The sequence below is a fragment of the Conger conger genome, chromosome 16 (genome assembly GCF_963514075.1).
Source record: "Conger conger chromosome 16, fConCon1.1, whole genome shotgun sequence".
NCBI lineage: Eukaryota > Metazoa > Chordata > Actinopteri > Anguilliformes > Congridae > Conger > Conger conger.
The window spans coordinates 6,372,413-6,390,511 of NC_083775.1; positions in this window are offsets into that span (position 1 = coordinate 6,372,413).

An 18,099-nucleotide genomic window follows, 5' to 3' on the forward strand; every position below is an offset into this window, starting at 1 on the left:
CCCGATTTGAGTGGAGAGGGGAAAAAACAAGCTCAATTGTAATTTTGTGTCTCTTTAAAACATGATACCCAATGACTGAACTATACTCACGCCAGTACAGTCACAGGTAAAGGGTGTTGTTAGGCACAAGGCGCGCGTGCGCGTGTGTGTGTGTGTGTGGGTGGGATTTTGGGGTCACGTAAATTTGTGGACATTAATTTGGAGTTGCATCAGAAATAAGTTTGGGAACCCCTGGTTTAATACTTGTCCATGCGCACTGAAAAGAGCCTAAAGTAGCCAAAGCCTGATACTAAATTAAAACCAGATGTGCTTCTTGTTAAATTTTTTTTTTTTTTTCATTTATCCAAAGCAAAATACGGGATTATGGATGCATACATTGTTTCAGTATATGTAGCCCACAACCTTTGCATTGTTAGTCCTATAGCTCTGTTGGCATAAGCATTGCACTATCACGATTTAAAATTCTCAAACGAATGTGGATATAACTGCTTCGCTTTAACGCATAGAAACGCATGCGTGTTGAAGCTGGCAATTGAACAACCGAGGAATGTTAATGACATTGACGATAACCACGCATTGCGGCAAATGGAAAAATAATAATAATAAAAAAAATCTAAATAAACAAACGCTAGCGATAAAAACGCACATGTCATTACTTGATATCAACTGTACGCATTTGTAAACGCGTGTATTGCGCATGTGACTCCGCGGTTGAGGAGGCCCATATTTATTATTTTACCGCAGGTTATTCTTTGATAAGATGGTGTTTGTTTTTAAACTCTGGGTTAATGGTTTACGATACGTGTTTAATTTTGCCCTCCCAATGATTTTCTCAACGACGGCAGGCTGCCAGGGACGGTGCATGGTCCCTATGAACTCAGCAGGCACAGAAAGCGCGACGGGATGGGCGGACAGGTCAAGCGTGAGGAAGGGGAGTACTTCTCTGGGATAAGAGAGCCGTGGTGGGGGTTTCGTCACGTTTAATCAGGTCACCTGCCAGCTACCACGAGGCAGCTTGAGGAGAATGCGGTACGGCCAAATGGGCGGGGCTGTGAACGCGCCGCATCTTTCGGATTGCGTACATTGAATGCATCGGAAATGCTCATTTGCATATTTAAGTGGATTGTTCAAATGGCACAATAAGGCTGCAGGCTACTTAGAAATGGCACATGTTCGTGTGCCTTTTCAAAAAATTGACTAATAAATGATTAATAAAACCGCGCTTGATGTCAGCTTTGTTGCTTTTATTTGTATTTGCATTCATTTGGCATTACAGCAATAAAAATAACCATTCTGTGCCAGTCTATGAATATTCTTCATATTTGAATAATATCTGATATGACAAACATGTTTTACAGTGGTGTTATGGAAGTAAAATGTTATTAGTATTTTGAATATGGGTGAATTTAGGGCATACCATCACCTAGAAATGAACGAAGAAATGGGATACATGCTAGACGCCCCGTGCCTGGCAGTCGCTGCCGTGGTTTGTTGTGAACGGGACTGGAGCCCCGCCCCGTGTTTGTCCGCGGCGTGGGACTGGTGCCCGTGTCGGTCCTCGTGAGGAAATTCTTCAGGCGGGATCACGCATTATCCCCGTGTCAGACCAGTCTCTCGGCTCGCAGCGACACCTGAGAGCGGCGCGGCCGTGCCTTTGAATAAAATCCCTTCGCTGCAAAACGATTTTTGAAAAAAAACGTGTCTGCGTTCACGCTTCTTTGAAACGACACGCGATACAGGCGGTTCCCCTTTACGTTTCCCTAACCTTGACCTAGAATAACCATAAGAAGAATGAATAAACATCCTAGGTAAAATAAAATAAAAACAATAGCTCCTCGTGTCGTGTTCTAACCTATCAGTTTGCTACGTTTAGCAACAATTTATACAATTTTACCGGGATATTAAGCTAATACACAATGGGCATATCTGGCCAATTACAGTTTACTAAACTTGGAGTTGAAGGTGAGAATGTGACAAGTTACCAACAAGTCTGTTTTGCACTGCAATGCACGTGTTTGCCTCATAGTGAACTGGAACGCTAATTTCAGCGTGCAGCGCACGTTTGAATGATCATACAGACCAGCAGCCTATAGAAATACACCAGGAGGGACACGAGGAGGGGAGTGACCACATTCCTCTTGTTTCTGGCCACACCTTATTCTGTAGGTTAGACGCATTGTTTTCGGTACATATGCCGCTTAAGAAGGCAACGCACTGCGCTCAGATTTAATCATTTGCCAGACCTGTTTGTAAAATGGCTAATTTCACAGATACACTTTCCGCTCGGTTAAAACGAGTGTATTCGCATCTGCAGATGAGAGAGCGCGAGGCTGCTCTGTGAAAAGTAGGTCACGCCGCGAGGCTGCGCCGCCTGCTAACCTACTGTCCGCGTGACTCAGTACACCAGCAGGGAAATGGGCGCGCACACGTGCGCGCTGCAGGCATATCGGTCAAACTTTGAAAACACATTTCGTTTAAAAGGCTTTTGTTTAAAGTTGATTGTCTACACTTTACCTTTCTTCAATACAGACTTCTGTCACCTGTTTCTATTCAGGGGCAGATGGCAAAGTCTGCAGCTAATGTGAAATTCTGGCACGTTTATAGTAGCCAGAATGTTTTCCCAAAAATTCTAGACGCTTTCTGGTAAAAAATAAAAATAAATAAATGCATACTACATAGCCTAGTCAAGGCCTACTAGAGAAAGAAGCATCGAATGCATTTTGGTTCTAGCTATATGTTGTGTTTATACTTCTACGGATTGCCATTGAAAACGTATTTCATGAAGCACGCAGCAAAAAAACGATATATGTATATATATATATATATATATATATATATATATATATATATATATATATATATATATATATATATATATATATATATATATATATTAATCTAGTAGCCTACCAACCATTTGTCATAATGTCAAACGACATGTAGGTTAGAGGGAGAACTAGAGGAAAATGGCTACCGCGACTCCAAAGCAACATCTAAAAATACGCTCTCTCCCTATCTCCCTATCTCTCTCTCTCTCCCTCCCTCTCTCTCCCTGTTCCAGTTTACTCCCGATGCCGAAGTGGAAAAACGCAGCTGCCGCAGAATCCTGTGTGCCATGTGAGCGCTGTTGCGCCGGAGCCAGCTCTGTCGGCCCAGGAGCGTGAGAGACCGGTGTCGTCACTGCACACTGCGGCTTGAGAGGCTCGGTCACCGGGCCGGTACACGTGAGGGGGCGCCGTTCTGCGCCTGCCTATCTGGAGCATTTGGGCGGGCGCCGATCCAGCGTTCTATTTCGGTGGTGAAAAGGCGACTCAGCAGGCGGCGTTAGTTGTAAACATCTCTCAGGCGCGGCCAATACACGTGAGCAGAGTACTCCCGGTTATCGTGGAGTTTATTTTGGGGGATTTATTTTCCCGTCATTCCCCGAAGTAGGCTATAAAGATTAATTTTGTTCTGTGCTAGGGCTTGTTTTGTTTTTTTTTGCGTTCAGGAACTGTAAAATACAGACTCATTGTTCACCGACAAAACTCAATAATTATCTAATGCTCGATATTCAGTTTGTCGCATAGCATTAGAGCCTAGTCCTTTATTATTAAGTGCAAGCGTAATTAATGGTAAAGTGGTAATTTTAGTGATTCACGGGGCTATCGTCACCACACACGCTTTGTTTTATTATTTATTCAATAGCCCATAACATTTAATTGAATAATAATTGATTCCACGATATTTATTCTATTCATATTTTATTTGAATCGCGAGTAGGAATCACCAAGGTCTGTGGTAAAGACTGATCCTGGAAACGACGGCACTTAAATAACTTATATTCTTGTACAAACATGCCAGAACAAGATTTTTTTAATTTTTTTATTTAAAAAAAGCAACAGCCTAAATAAAAAACTAAACAAATACGATACCAAGGTTATGTACACGTGTTCGTTGTCGAGAGAACTTGGCTGCGTTTGTGTGTCTTCTATGCCTCCTAGTGATGAAATCGGAACATGAACATTTCAGTTGTCCCGACAAGTTTTTTATCTTCTTATTAATAATAAAAGAAATACTCCGTAGGTTTTGATGAGACATGTAATATGTCGTTTTCACATTTCAAGACATTTTGCCTGGCACACCTAGGCTAACCTTATATACAATGCAGAAGTATGGGGACAGTCATAGTATTTCTATTTTTTATTTTTTTTGGCTCTGTAGTTTGTTAAATAAATATGGATATGAGGTTAAAGTGCAGACTGTCTGCTGTAATGTGGGGGCATTGACATCCGTGTCAGGTGATCTGTGTCGGAACACAGCCCTTTTTGGAGCCTTCCCCCCCCCCACTGCTTGTTCTTCGGTGCGTACTGGGGAACCGCTGTTATTTATAACAGTGTGGGAAATGTCTTATTCTGGAACATGGAAACATAGAACTCCCTTTTCCTCAGATCATTTTTTTGTCAAAGCGCCAGACTTTTTGTTTGTTTTTTGAAAATAATAATTTTAAAAAGTCACTTAAAACACAGCTAGGGATGTAAGACAGAAGGAAAAAAAAAATGAGGTGATCAATTGGTTTTATTGGGGGTTGTCATTCCCAAAATTCCCCAACTAATTTTCACTGGGTTCATCTGGCATAACACAGCGGAGGTAACTCTTAAGCATACATTTCCTCCGGGTCCTCCGGCTTCCTCCCACAGTCCAAAGACATGCAGGTTAGGCTGAGAGTCTAAATTGCCCGTGGGTATGAGTGCATGAGTGTGAGTGAATGGTGTGTGTGCCCTGCGATGGACTGGCGACCTGTCCAGGGTGCATTCCCGCCTTTCGCCCAATGTATGCTGGGGTTAGGCTCCCGCCCCCCATGGAGAAAAAACTGTTTGATTGATAGATTGTCACAGCGCTCTTCTCTCACAGTCAGCACCGTGCAGTGATGAGGGGGAAACGCTCCTCAACCGCCACCAATGTGCAGCACCCACCTGGGTGATGCAACGGCAGCCATTTTGTGCCAGAACGCTCACCACACACCAGCTGAGGTGGAGAGGGAGAGGGCAATGCTTTAGCCTGTTGTGGTCGTGCTTACTCTTGTATAAACTGTTTTATGCAGTATGTAAAATGTACTTGACTTTGATACTCAGTATGAATGCAATGCATGAAATGCACACGCAAGCACACGCACTCACACCCATCCGCACGCACACACACGACGCGCATACCGATGAAATGTTTTGATGTGAATTTGATTGATCGAGGGAGTGGTCGGTTCTGTTCCTCAGATGATGGGCGATCGCTGACGTCACTCTCCCCAAGCTTTCTGGCCACAATTGCGAAAAAAACATTTTTTTGAAGACGTTTTAATTTTTATTTTGCTGTGAGAACGTGGTGTAGATCAGCAGTGTAGGGCAGCCCGGGTCACTGCAGCCTGTGGGCATCGATGTGGTTACGCGCTTCTCACTCAAGCTGTTGACCTTTACTGCTCAACTCAGATTATTCCCCTTAGATCCAATTCCATCCATCCATTATCTGAACCCGCTTATCCTGAACAGGGTCGCAGGGGGGCGGGAGCCTATCCCAGCATGCATTGGGCAAAAGGCAGGAATACACCCTGGAAAGGTCGCCTGTCCATCGCAGGGCACACACACCATTCACTCACACACTCATACCTACGGGCAATTTAGACTCTCCAATTTAGACTCTCCAATCAGCCCTAACCTGCATGTCTTTGGACTGCGGGAGGAAACCGGAGTATCCGGAGGAAACCCACGCAGACATGGGGAGAACATGCAAACTCCACACAGAGAGGCCCCGGCCGACGGGGATTCAAACCCAGGACCTCCTTGCTGTGAGGCGGCAGTGCTACCCACTGCACCATCCGTGCCGCTTTAGATCCAATTCAACTTTTTTTTTGACTGAATGCTCATATTCGTTTTTGAAAGCAACCAAGAACCAACAAATCTGTCGTACACAAGAAAAGAGTGAGTGCGTGGCCTGAAATGACTTTGCTTGTGTACCTGAGTGCCTGTACACTGTTGTGTAACTGTGGTTACGCAGGGAATGCCCTTCTGTTCTAATCCTGCCTTCCTTGGAGGGATTACCCCACCCTGCTGGCATACGCTGGAGTAGCAAACACATACACGCCCTGAACGATTCACATTCTAATGTCCACACGCATCACACACGAGCCACGTGGCCACCTGTCCCGTGTATTCACACATACAGAGTCTTCACAGGAAGATTTACCTCTTAGCTCTGCATCTAGTGCTCATTGCTAGAAAGGGGATGCTCTGTAAATATGTGTTGTTATTATTATTATTATTATTATTATTATTATTATTATGATTGCTATTAGGAAAGATTTGACTGAATGTGCTTCTTCTTTTTTTTCTTTTTTTGGCTGTTCACACTTCTAAAATGTCCAAATTGTCATCTGAGGTGGAGGGGGGTTGGGATGGATTTAGCTGCAGTCTGAACATGGAACATCACCCCGGTCAGGTTAACATTGAAGAATAAAGGAATGTAAACGATTCCATTTGAGCTGGCTGGTTGTGGTTGGAAACTTTGGGTGGCAGATTCACCGCTCTCTCCTGACCGTAACCTTTCACCCCTCACCCCTCACCCCTCACCTCCTCCTGACCCCGCTCCGCCCCAGCCTGACCTCCCTCTGGCTGCCGCTAACGCTGACTCAGCCGTGCGTACGCGGTCAAAGCCCTGTGAGACCCGCCAGCCACACCCTCCTCCACTGACCGCGTACAGACGGGCGCTGTGTCACCCAAACAGCAGACGTCACGCAGAACTGGTGTGAAATCAGCTGAGCGGAGTTCACGGGTGCAAGAAAAACACGGCAAGACTTTTATTTCATGACCCCTGGACTTTCCACCATAGACACACATCATACACCAACCCTGAGACTGCACATAGACACACAGCATACACCAACCCTGAGACTGCACATAGACACACAGCATACACCAACCCTGAGACTGCACATAGACACACAGCATACACCAACCCTGAGACTGCACAGAGACACACAGCATACACCAACCCTGAGACTGCACATAGACACACAGCATACACCAACCCTGAGACTGCACATAGACACACAGCATACACCAACCCTGAGACTGCACATAGACACACAGCATACACCAGCCTCCAGACTGCACATAGAACACTGCAAATGGTACAAAGACAATTAAAAACAATAAAATATCAATAATGGCAAGAATACTTGGAATAAAAGCCATAGTTAAAGAAAGTTAAACTAATAAATATTAAACAGGGTGAATTAAATGAAATTCAAGTGAGGTAAAATAAAAACGAAATAATAATAAACGGTGAATAAAAGGAAAATAAAATGAATTGAAAGTAAAGCATTACGAAGTAATAGTATTAGTAATTCAGTAATTGAATTTGAGAGATGTTTGTAGATTTACGGACCACCCTTTAACCCTTTCAAGCATGTAAGTAATTTAGTGTGCAGAGATAATAGTGTAATTTTGAAAAGTCATTTATCTCTGACTTCCAGTTTTTATTTCTTCAGACCCCATCAGCGTTTTTTAGGTTCTTTTTTATTTGGTAATTTGTGGCATTCTTAATTATAATAATACTAATTCCTTGCATCTATATAGCTCAGAGTGCTTCACAGCGATGAAGGGGAAACTCTCCTCAACCACCTCCCACCTGGGTGATGCACGGCAGCCATTTTGTGCCAGAACACTCAGCACAGATCAACTGAGGTGAAGAGAGAGAACTATTTTTTAGCCAATTAAAATTATTGATGCTATTTAACATTATACAAGCCAATACTCATACCACAAACCACTGAAACAGGTTTGACACCCCAGTTTACCCTACTTTTACATCACACACACGTGCACATACCGACACCGTCACACAGACGTACGTGCACGCACACCACGGATCAGCTGACGTGTAGAGGGAGAGAATATATTTTTTAGCCAATTTAAATTCTTGACGCTATTTAACATTATATAAGCCAATAATCATAGCATAAGCCACTGAAATGGGTTTGGCTTTTCTGTCTCATAAAAGTAAGATTTGCATTGAGGGATTAATTAATTTGGTAAGTGGTAAATCGTTGGCATTCATATAGCGCCTTTACAATTGATGCTTCTCATTCACCCATTCATACATACACTCACACAGTGACGGTGATTGGCTGCCATGCAAGGCACCGACCAGCTCTTCAGGAGCATTTGGGGGTTAGGTGTCTTGCTCAGGGACACTTCGACACAGCCTGGGCGGGGGATCAAACCGGCGACCCTTCAACTGCCAGACGACTGTTCTTACTGCTCTTCATTACCATTAAAGTAAAGTCGGTACAATTGGTCTCTTGCACAACAAAGAAATGTAGGCATTGTCTTGGTGTGTGATTGTGTGTGTGTGTGTGTGTGTGTGTGTGTGTGTGTGAGAGAGTGTGTACGAGTGACTGAGTGACTGAGTGAGTCAGTGAGAGTGAGAGCTTGTGTGTGTGTGTGTGTGTGTGTGTGTGTGTGTGTGTGTGTGTGTTGTGTACACCACTATGGAATGGGGGGTCATGAAATCTTGACACAGTTTCGCAAGTACTCTCCAGTGCTCCGTTTTGGAACAAAAACAGACGTAAACACACACATTGCTCCTGTGCCAGACCTGTATGTCTTCTCTCTGACTTCTGACTGCAGTGACACGTTTTATTCAGTCACGTCTTTCAAAATGGAGTCTTTCCAGAGTGAATTTTACCGTATATGGAGAGACCCAGCCTTTGAGTGCAAAGCCGGGTGTGTCTGGGGTAATGCTGTGTGCAATGTAGAAATGAAATGCCTCTTAGACATGTGGATTTTCTGCTTTCCCTGTGGTGGTGAGCTCACAGGTACGCTTAATATCCTTTAATGGTTTGGCATCAAGATACTCAAGTTTAGGTCACACCCATTTGTGAAATTAACTATAATTGTTTTGTTTTTTTTAATCTAATGAATATGTTTGTTTTTCTGTAATCCGGCGAAGATTAATTAGTATTTTTGGACAAATTTACATTGTATCCAGAGAAAAAAAATTTCAGTCTAAATGGTGTATGGATAAAATACATCTGTATTTACATCAGTGATATGCCTTTTTTTTAGCATCCATATACTATTTCAAACATTACTAACAGCAACCTGCTTACATATGGCTCAATTTCAGATTTAACACTGTTCTGTCCAAAAGCTAATTTCATTATGCGTATACGTATTTTTGAGATATGAACATATATACGAAGCTAGTGCAGTGTTCTGAATTACAATCCAAGGAAAAAAATTATAATTTGAATTGAAATGGCTTTGAAGGGTTAATGTTTCAGCAGCCACAATGGTGCACTGTGTCCGTCCACAACAAGCTGTGTCTCTGTCTGTGACGGACATTTTGTGAACGGAATGGAATTAAACCGCATCGTTCTTCCGCAATTCCCGCTCATTGTCTCCCCCGACATTTCCACTGAGCTGTTCCGATTGGTTTGGCAGTGCCACTGCTATCATACGGTCACTTCTAGTCATTTCCATCACGTGAGGTCTTCTCATAAGGACCTGTAAAATGCCATCTGACGTCTGAACGGGTTTGGAGCAGGATGCCAGATATCGAGGGGCTACACCACCTCCCTGTGAGACGTGGGGCAGTAACTGAGTTTAAAGGGGCTCGTACAGAACTGAAATGCCCCCGTGGGGGAAAGGGGCTGTTATTGATACTGTAACTCATTCATAATCTCCCGCTGCCACACGGTGCTTATGGGGGCTGCTGCACCACAGACTGCAGGTGATTGGCTCTGCAAGTGATTGGCCGTGCAGTGATTGGCTGTGCAGTGATCGACCTTGCAGGTGATTGGCTGTGCAGTGATTAGCCTTGCAGGTGGTTGGCTTTTGCAGGTGATTCCTCTTGCAGGTCATTGGCTGTGCCGGTCATTGGCAGGTGAGGAAGTGGAGGAGAACGGATACAGGTAAATGTGTTTGATTGACAGGCTGCGTTTCTGACACCATTCTCCTACACCTTTACCATGTAATATCATCTCATGTACTGATGTTCCCCTGTAGATGATCATGAATGGATCGTTGAGTATTCTCAGCGAGGAAAAATGATTTCAGCCATGTTGCTATTTAATAATAATAATAATAATAATAATAATATATTTTATTTGAAGTGGCGCCTTTCTAGACACTCAAGGTCACCTTACATTGGACAAAATACAAAATAAACATGGTAAAAACATGATACAAAATATCCTATTTAAAATCATCAACAAAAAAAAAAGAAAACATGATACAATATATCCAATTAAAAATCATTTACAATGAACATACAGTTCATATCAAACAAACAGACAGCAGACAGAGATAGACACAAGAACATGTAAGGGAAGGAAACAGTCAGGGGTATGCAAGAGTAAACAGTTTTGAGAAATTTTTTGAAAGATGACAGTGACTCTGTATGGTGGATGTGTATGGGCAGAGAGTTCCAGAGCCTGGGTGCTGTAGAGCTGAATGCTTGGGCACCCATAGTAGAGAGTCGGGTGGTGGGGATAGACAGGAGGCCAGCTGAGGAGGAGCGGAGAGTGCGAGTTGGGGCGTAGTCGTGAAGAAGGTCAGAGAGATAGGGGGGTGCAAGGGTGTTCAAAGCCTTGTATGTGAGTTGGAGGATCTTGAAATCAATGCGCTGTTGAACTGGTAACCAGTGTAGCTGTGTGAGGATGGGTGTGATGTGGTCATGAGATTTTGTGCGGGTGAGGATTCGGGCAGCAGAATTTTGTATAATTTGAAGTTTGCTGGTGAGTTTGGTGGGGAGTCCTGAGAGGATGCTGTTGCAGTAATCCAGCCGGAAGGTGACAAAGGCATGGATTAGAGTTTCAGCACTGGTGTGGGATTTATCACATACATGCTGATTTTGAGGATAACCAGCCCAATTGTTGTCACTGAATGTGGGCCTTGCCTCCTTCTTTCATCCCCTCTTCCCTCTCTCCCTCTCTCTCCCCCACTCCCTCCCTCCTTCCTGGGACTGGTGGTACTGAGGCACGCTACACTCCTCTGGAAGTTGGGGTATTGCGCCTGAAGAGGATTCTCTCAAGACTGTCTTCCTGGAAGGGCTGGCCACCATTACGCTCCAAGTGAGTGCGCTACCACAGGCAGCCACCAGAGGGCACAGTTTTGCACAAACACGCACACACACTCAGGTTCTCGTGCACTCGCCCCGCTGATACGGCTCTGTTGTGCGTTTATGTGGTCAGATCGCAGTGGGCGACTGGAGGACCATCCTGTTGGGATTCAAACGAGGGCAGAGAAGGAGGATGAAAGGCTTCCTTTCCTCGTGAAATTCCCCGTCGAGCTCGTCGACCTGAGTCTAATTACCCATGCCTCTTAAAGGTCTGCATCCTCCATGTTTCAGCATGCGCAAATACAGGAAATCGCAATTCTATGAAATACATTAAACTATGTATGTCATTACCCAACGGGGCTCGATTATACTGGGCAAAACTGGGACGGTTATATTTTATTAATATTATCGATAATAATCTCATATTGCTTATAATCGGTTTTCCAGCCCGATTTAGCTTTCTGAAGGAGAATACCAGCACGATGGTAGTCTTATAATAAGAGGCATATTATTACTGTCATCACTAAATCAGGTGATTTTATGCTGTTATTATTCATTATGCATGGCTTCTGGCTTTAAAGATCATTGTAATATATCATGTCATCATCTTGCCACGTGTCATTGTGAGGATGGAGAATCCGTGCCCGGTGTGTGCTCTGTGTGTGCTCTTTGTGTACCCTGCGTGTGCCCTGTGTGTGCTCTGTGTGTGCCCTGTGTGTGCCCTCTGTGTGTGCCCTCTGTGTGTGCCCTCTGTGTGTGCTCTGTGTGTGCCCTGTGTGTGTGCTCTGTGTGTGCCCTGTGTGTGCCCTGTGTGCGCCCTCTGTGTGTGCCCTGTGTGTGTGCCCTGTGTGTGCCCTCTGTGTGTGCCCTGTGTGTGCTCTGTGTGTGCCCTGTGTGTGCTCTGTGTGTGCTCTGTGTGTGCTCTCTGTGTGTGCGCCCTGTGTGTGCCCTCTGTGTGTGCCCTGTGTGTGCTCTGTGTGTGCCCTGTGTGTGCTCTGTGTGTGCCCTCTGTGTGTGCCCTGTGTGTGCTCTGTGTGTGCCCTCTGTGTGTGCTCTGTGTGTGCCCTGTGTGTGTGCTCTGTGTGTGCCCTGTGTGCGCCCTCTGTGTGTGCCCTCTGTGTGCGCTCTGTGTGTGCCCTGTGTGTGCCCTGTGTGTGCCCTCTGTGTGTGCCCTCTGTGTGTGCTCTGTGTGTGCCCTCTGTGTGTGTGCCCTCTGTGTGTGCCCCCTGTGTGTGCCCTGTGTGTGCCCTGTGTGTGCTCTGTGTGTGTGCCCTGTGTGTGCTCTGTGTGTGCCCTCTGTGTGTGCTCTGTGTGTGCCCTGTGTGTGTGCTCTGTGTGTGCCCTGTGTGCGCCCTCTGTGTGTGCCCTCTGTGCGCCCTCTGTGTGTGCCCTCTGTGTGTGTGCCCTGTGTGTGCCCTGTGTGTGCCCTCTGTGTGTGCCCTGTGTGTGTGCCCTGTGTGTGCCCTCTGTGTGTGCCCTGTGTGTGTGCCCTGTGTGTGCTCTGTGTGTGTGCCCTGTGTGTGTGCCCTCTGTGTGTGCCCTGTGTGTGCCCTCTGTGTGTGCCCTGTGTGTGCCCTCTGTGTGTGCTCTGTGTGTGTGCCCTGTGTGTGCTCTTTGTGTTCTGTGTGTGCTCTGTGTGTGCCCTCTGTGTGCCCTCTGTGTGTGCCCTCTGTGTGTGCCCTGTGTGTGCCCTGTGTGTGCTCTGTGTGTGTGCCCTGTGTGTGTGCCCTGTGTGTGCCCTCTGTGTGTGCCCTGTGTGTGCCCTCTGTGTGTGCCCTGTGTGTGCCCTGTGTGTGCTCTGTGTGTGTGCCCTCTGTGTGTGCCCTGTGTGTGCCCTCTGTGTGTGCCCTGTGTGTGCCCTCTGTGTGTGTGCCCTGTGTGTGCGCTCTGTGTGTGCCCTGTGTGTGCCCTCTGTGTGTGCCCTGTGTGTGCCCTCTGTGTGTGCCCTGTGTGTGCCCTGTGTGTGCTCTGTGTGTGTGCCCTGTGTGTGTGCCCTCTGTGTGTGCGCTCTGTGTGTGCGCTCTGTGTGTGTGCTCTGTGTGTGCTCTGTGTGTGCCCTGTGTGTGCGCCCTGTGTGTGCCCTCTGTGTGTGCCCTGTGTGTGTGCTCTGTGTGTGCTCTGTGTGTGCCCTGTGTGCGCCCTCTGTGTGCGCTCTGTGTGTGCTCTGTGTGTGCCCTGTGTGTGCCCTGTGTGTGCTCTGTGTGTGTGCCCTCTGTGTGTGCTCTGTGTGTGCTCTGTGTGTGTGCCCTGTGTGTGCCCTCTGTGTGTGCCCTGTGTGTGCCCTGTGTGTGCCCTGTGTGTGCCCTGTGTGTGCTCTGTGTGTGTGCCCTCTGTGTGCCCTCTGTGTGTGCTCTGTGTGTGTGCCCTGTGTGTGCTCTTTGTGTTCTGTGTGTGCTCTGTGTGTGCCCTCTGTGTGCCCTGTGTATGCCCTCTGTGTGTGCCCTGTGTGTGCCCTCTGTGTGTGCCCTGTGTGTGCCCTGTGTGTGCGCCCTGTGTGTGCCCTCTGTGTGTGCCCTGTGTGTGCTCTGTGTGTGTGCCCTGTGTGCGCCCTCTGTGTGCGCTCTGTGTGTGCCCTCTGTGTGTGCTCTGTGTGTGCCCTGTGTGTGCCCTCTGTGTGTGCCCTGTGTGTGCCCTCTGTGTGTGCCCTGTGTGTGCCCTGTGTGTGCTCTGTGTGTGTGCCCTCTGTGTGTGCTCTGTGTGTGTGCCCTGTGTGTGCTCTTTGTGTTCTGTGTGTGCTCTGTGTGTGCCCTGTGTGTGCCCTCTGTGTGTGCCCTGTGTGTGCCCTGTGTGTGCTCTGTGTGTGTGCCCTCTGTGTGTGCTCTGTGTGTGTGCCCTGTGTGTGCTCTTTGTGTTCTGTGTGTGCTCTGTGTGTGCCCTCTGTGTGTGCCCTGTGTGCTGTGTGCTCTGTCCCTTTATTTATCCGCTGGTCTAAACTTAAACTGAAAGGTCAACATGCATGTAGCCGCTCAGATAAAGGTCACAGGTGACGCTCGTGAGACGTTCAGGTCTGACGCGTAGAACGGATCGATCGGTTGCTGGGTTATGTTTGTTCATACTGAGTCACCGTTCTTCATTCCGCTTTGTCTCTCTTGGAAGGAGACATCTCTCCATTTGAAGCGACGTTTTCATGTTCTGAGTGATGGGAATTTTCCCATCCTATTAATTATTTTCCATTGCTCTACACTGTAACTTAATCCTGCGTGACTGTGGAACATAATTAGCCAAGCTTGAAACATAAATACTTAGCAGCAATGGCAGATAAGTAATATAAATTGGGGGGCAGTCAAATAGATAGTTAACACGCTACATCACTCAGGGCAAGAAGCCTGCCTCGCCTAATGAAATATGCACTGGACAGTGGACACACAGACACACACACACACACACACACACACAGACTTACACATACACATGCACACACTCAGTCTTACAAACATGCACATACACATACTTACACACACCCACACACAGTCTTAAAACATACACAGACACACACAAACTTGCACACACAGACACAGCCGGCCACATGCATAATCCAGCTGCAGCAAATTTCCATGACGTTTAAATTATGTCACTAGGTGGCAGTATTGCTCCGGTATCACAGTCTGATATTGGCCCACACGGTCACCTGGATCCCCATAGAAGAGCAACAAGGCATAATATACGGAGGATGTTTCTGGCACCGTCATTGCGCAGTAACCTTGATAGAGTCGCTTCACTTCAGCGGCGTCGTAAAATCCGCCGCCAGCACTCTGTCACCAATTAACAAACAATATACCGCAGTTCCAGTCCCCGGTTTCACCTTATTTTAACGCCAGACATCTCTCCACAATCACGCCGTGTTTACTACACTGAGATTGAGTCCGTAAGTATTTGGACTGTGTAACAATTTCTGTGTTTTGGTTCTGCACTCCGGCACATTGGATTTAAAATGAAGCAATTAATAATGAGGTTAAAGTGCAGATGGTCACCTTTAACTTGAGGGTATTTGCATCCATATTGGGTGAGGAATTGCATCCCGTTTTAATACACAGTGCCTCCATTTTAAATAGCCAGCATTTAAAGGTGACAGGCTGCATTCTAACCTCATTATTCATCGCTTCCAGTGTGCTGGAGAACAGAGCCAAGATAACAGAAATTGCAGCACTGTCCAAATACTTACGCACTGCCCTGTGCACCCAGACGTGTTTCATTGTGATTCAGGCCCACTGGTGGAGTTGGCAGTGACGGATTTGAACGGCGGTGGCTGATGACTCATCCTCCTCTCAGGAAAACAATGCTACGTTCTGTACATCCACCATGCCTATGCACATGACCACGAGTATCAAATGAAATGGCTTCTTCTTACTCAGTTATGCAACTCAGTATATTGTCATGGTAATGGGGTTTTCAAGACCAGGCTTGGTACGGCGCCAGATACTGTCTATTTTTAAGTTAAATAAGCGCTACACTCTCAGAAATAAAAGGTACAAAAAGTGCCTAAAATGGTACAAATGCTTGTCACTGGGGCGGTACCCTGTAGGTATATGCAATGTACCTCTAGCCTGCGTTATGTAAGTAATTTGTAATTACATGTAGGTAAAAAAAAAAATGTAGATCGAAAAAAGGCGCGTAGTGTTGGGCTGAATTACCTGTTTTTGCCGTGTCATGTCGTGTCATGTTGTCAAAAAAGTGTCAGTGACTTATCACATTCTGGTAGTGAGATGGTAAATGTGTGCTTTATTTACATTATATCGCAGTCATTTGGCAGTCGCTCTTATCCAGAGCGAGAGACAACAAAGTGCAAATCATTAACCAGGGACAAGTGCTCTGAAATCCTGAACGGGAAGTACAGTTTACAGGTGATCACACCGATAAAAACTTGAACCCCGTGGAAGAGTAATCAGATAAACTTCCCGAGTAGCAACACCTCAGTTGTGGCAACTAGAACGCCACGAATAGTAAAACAATTAAACGCAAGTGCGATCATCATACATATAGCATACGTGGCTAATTATTACAGTGCGGTAGGGAGGGAAAGGTGAGTCTACAGGCCGTGCTTTAAAATGGTGGCCGGAGCGGAGGGCCAGCGGAGCAGGGTGGCCATGGCTGCTCTGGGCCTGCTCTTCCTCTTCTATGTGGTGGGAACGACAGCCAGACTCCCGCCCGTCTCCCTCCACAGACCGAAGGCCTATCCGTTTACCCTGCGTTCCCCCCCTCATCGGCTCAACGAGAGCTGAACGCAGATGCTATCACGGGTGCGTCAGCCTTATCCGCTGCTGCATCTCTCTTTCGCGATGCCCTCAAAACCCATCTTCTGCCAAACGTGCCACATTCCTGCATCCTGCACCTACTGTGGCTCCGGTTTTTATTGTTGTCGGGGTTTTTGGGGTTATTCGGTTAGTGTCGGTAAGGCGGATGACCTGACCTGGCGACCGAAGCGTTTTTTTGTGAGACGCTCTGGATAAAGGCGTCTGCTCTGCTCCGCGCTGTTGTGTAATGTCACTGGCCGCCCACGGGCAGCAGGCCACAACAGTGGGCGGCGCCTGGCTTCAGTCTGTCAGTTTCAGGGTGTGTTAAAGGGGAAATCCACTGCACGATTAACTTTTACGGGAAGAGGGTAACACTGTAGAGTAAGGTTCCATGAAGTGGCATTAACTAACGGCAATTTAGACAGCTAACTACTGAGAGGTTTATATATGCTAATATATTTGATCATTGTTAACTAATTGTAAGTTCATCCTGTGGTTTCTTACTATATAAATATTCATGTAACTAATACATTTGTTGGTAGTTAATAAATACATTAACTAATGAAAAGTAAAATTAATGCATAATTAATGATTTGTACATCATTCATTCATTATTAACAGTAATGTAACCTTATCTCTGAAGTGGAACCTAGATGAGTGGCTGTCCTTATTAAAATGAGCTCTATCTGAGAGTACAGAGATACTGTTCCAGACTGCTGTATGTGCTCCAGGTACCTGCTTTACTGAAGACTACAATGGGTGGATGGGCTTCAACCTGCTTCAACAAACTGGCTCATACGATGCCTTGTATGACCACATGGGACAGTGTTGTTGTTTGTTTCTTTTCCGACATGGCTAAACTCGATCGTGCGGCCAGAAGATGTCCGTGTTCAAAGCTGTCCGTAGATTCAGATTGACCGGCCAACTGTGGTTCTTCAAAAACAGGAAAAGGGTAGAGGTGACTTTGTCGTTAAACCTCTACTGAAATTGTCACTGCACAAAATTTGTGCTGCCAGTATCTCTGTACAGAGATTGCTTTGGCCAGCCGCACAGAGAATGAGTTAATCAGTAATCAGTTACGTCTTAATCTGTTAAGTTACATAAATGTTGTTTTGTGGTAGATTTCCCCTTTAAAGTCGGCCAGATCTGTGGTGTTTACGCTGCTCTGTGCACTGTGACACAAGTGCAAACCCACAGGCCACTGGTCATTGGGCGCGAATGTGTCCTCTGATGGACCCTGAGTCAGTCCTGTGTTTCTGTGGAGTCTGATGGACCCTGAGTCAGGCCAGTGTTACTGTGGAGTCTGATGGACCCTGAGTCAGTCCTGTGTTTCTGTGGAGTCCGATGGACCCTGAGTCAGTCCTGTGTTTCTGTGGAGTCCGATGGACCCTGAGTCAGTCCTGTGTTTCTGTGGAGTCTGATGGACCCTGAGTCAGTCCTGTGTTTCTGTGGAGTCTGATGGACCCTGAGTCAGGCCTGTGTTACTGTGGAGTCTGATAGACCCTGAGTCTGTGGTGGATAAATGCTGACTGGTGGACGTGTGGTCATGTGAGGTGTTCACAGCACTTCTTCTTATTCCAAACTGGAGGTCAGAAATTGTGAACATTTATAATTTGCCATTTAAGAATGTGGCGTGAATATGACCGATTTATCGACGGCACATTCATCTTATTTTAGTTCCCTTTTTAAAGAATTTGTGCCCAGAGCCTGCAACAAGTGCAGTTAACCATTTAACCTAGTCTGCGGTGTTAAATGATCCGTAAGGAAATATTCT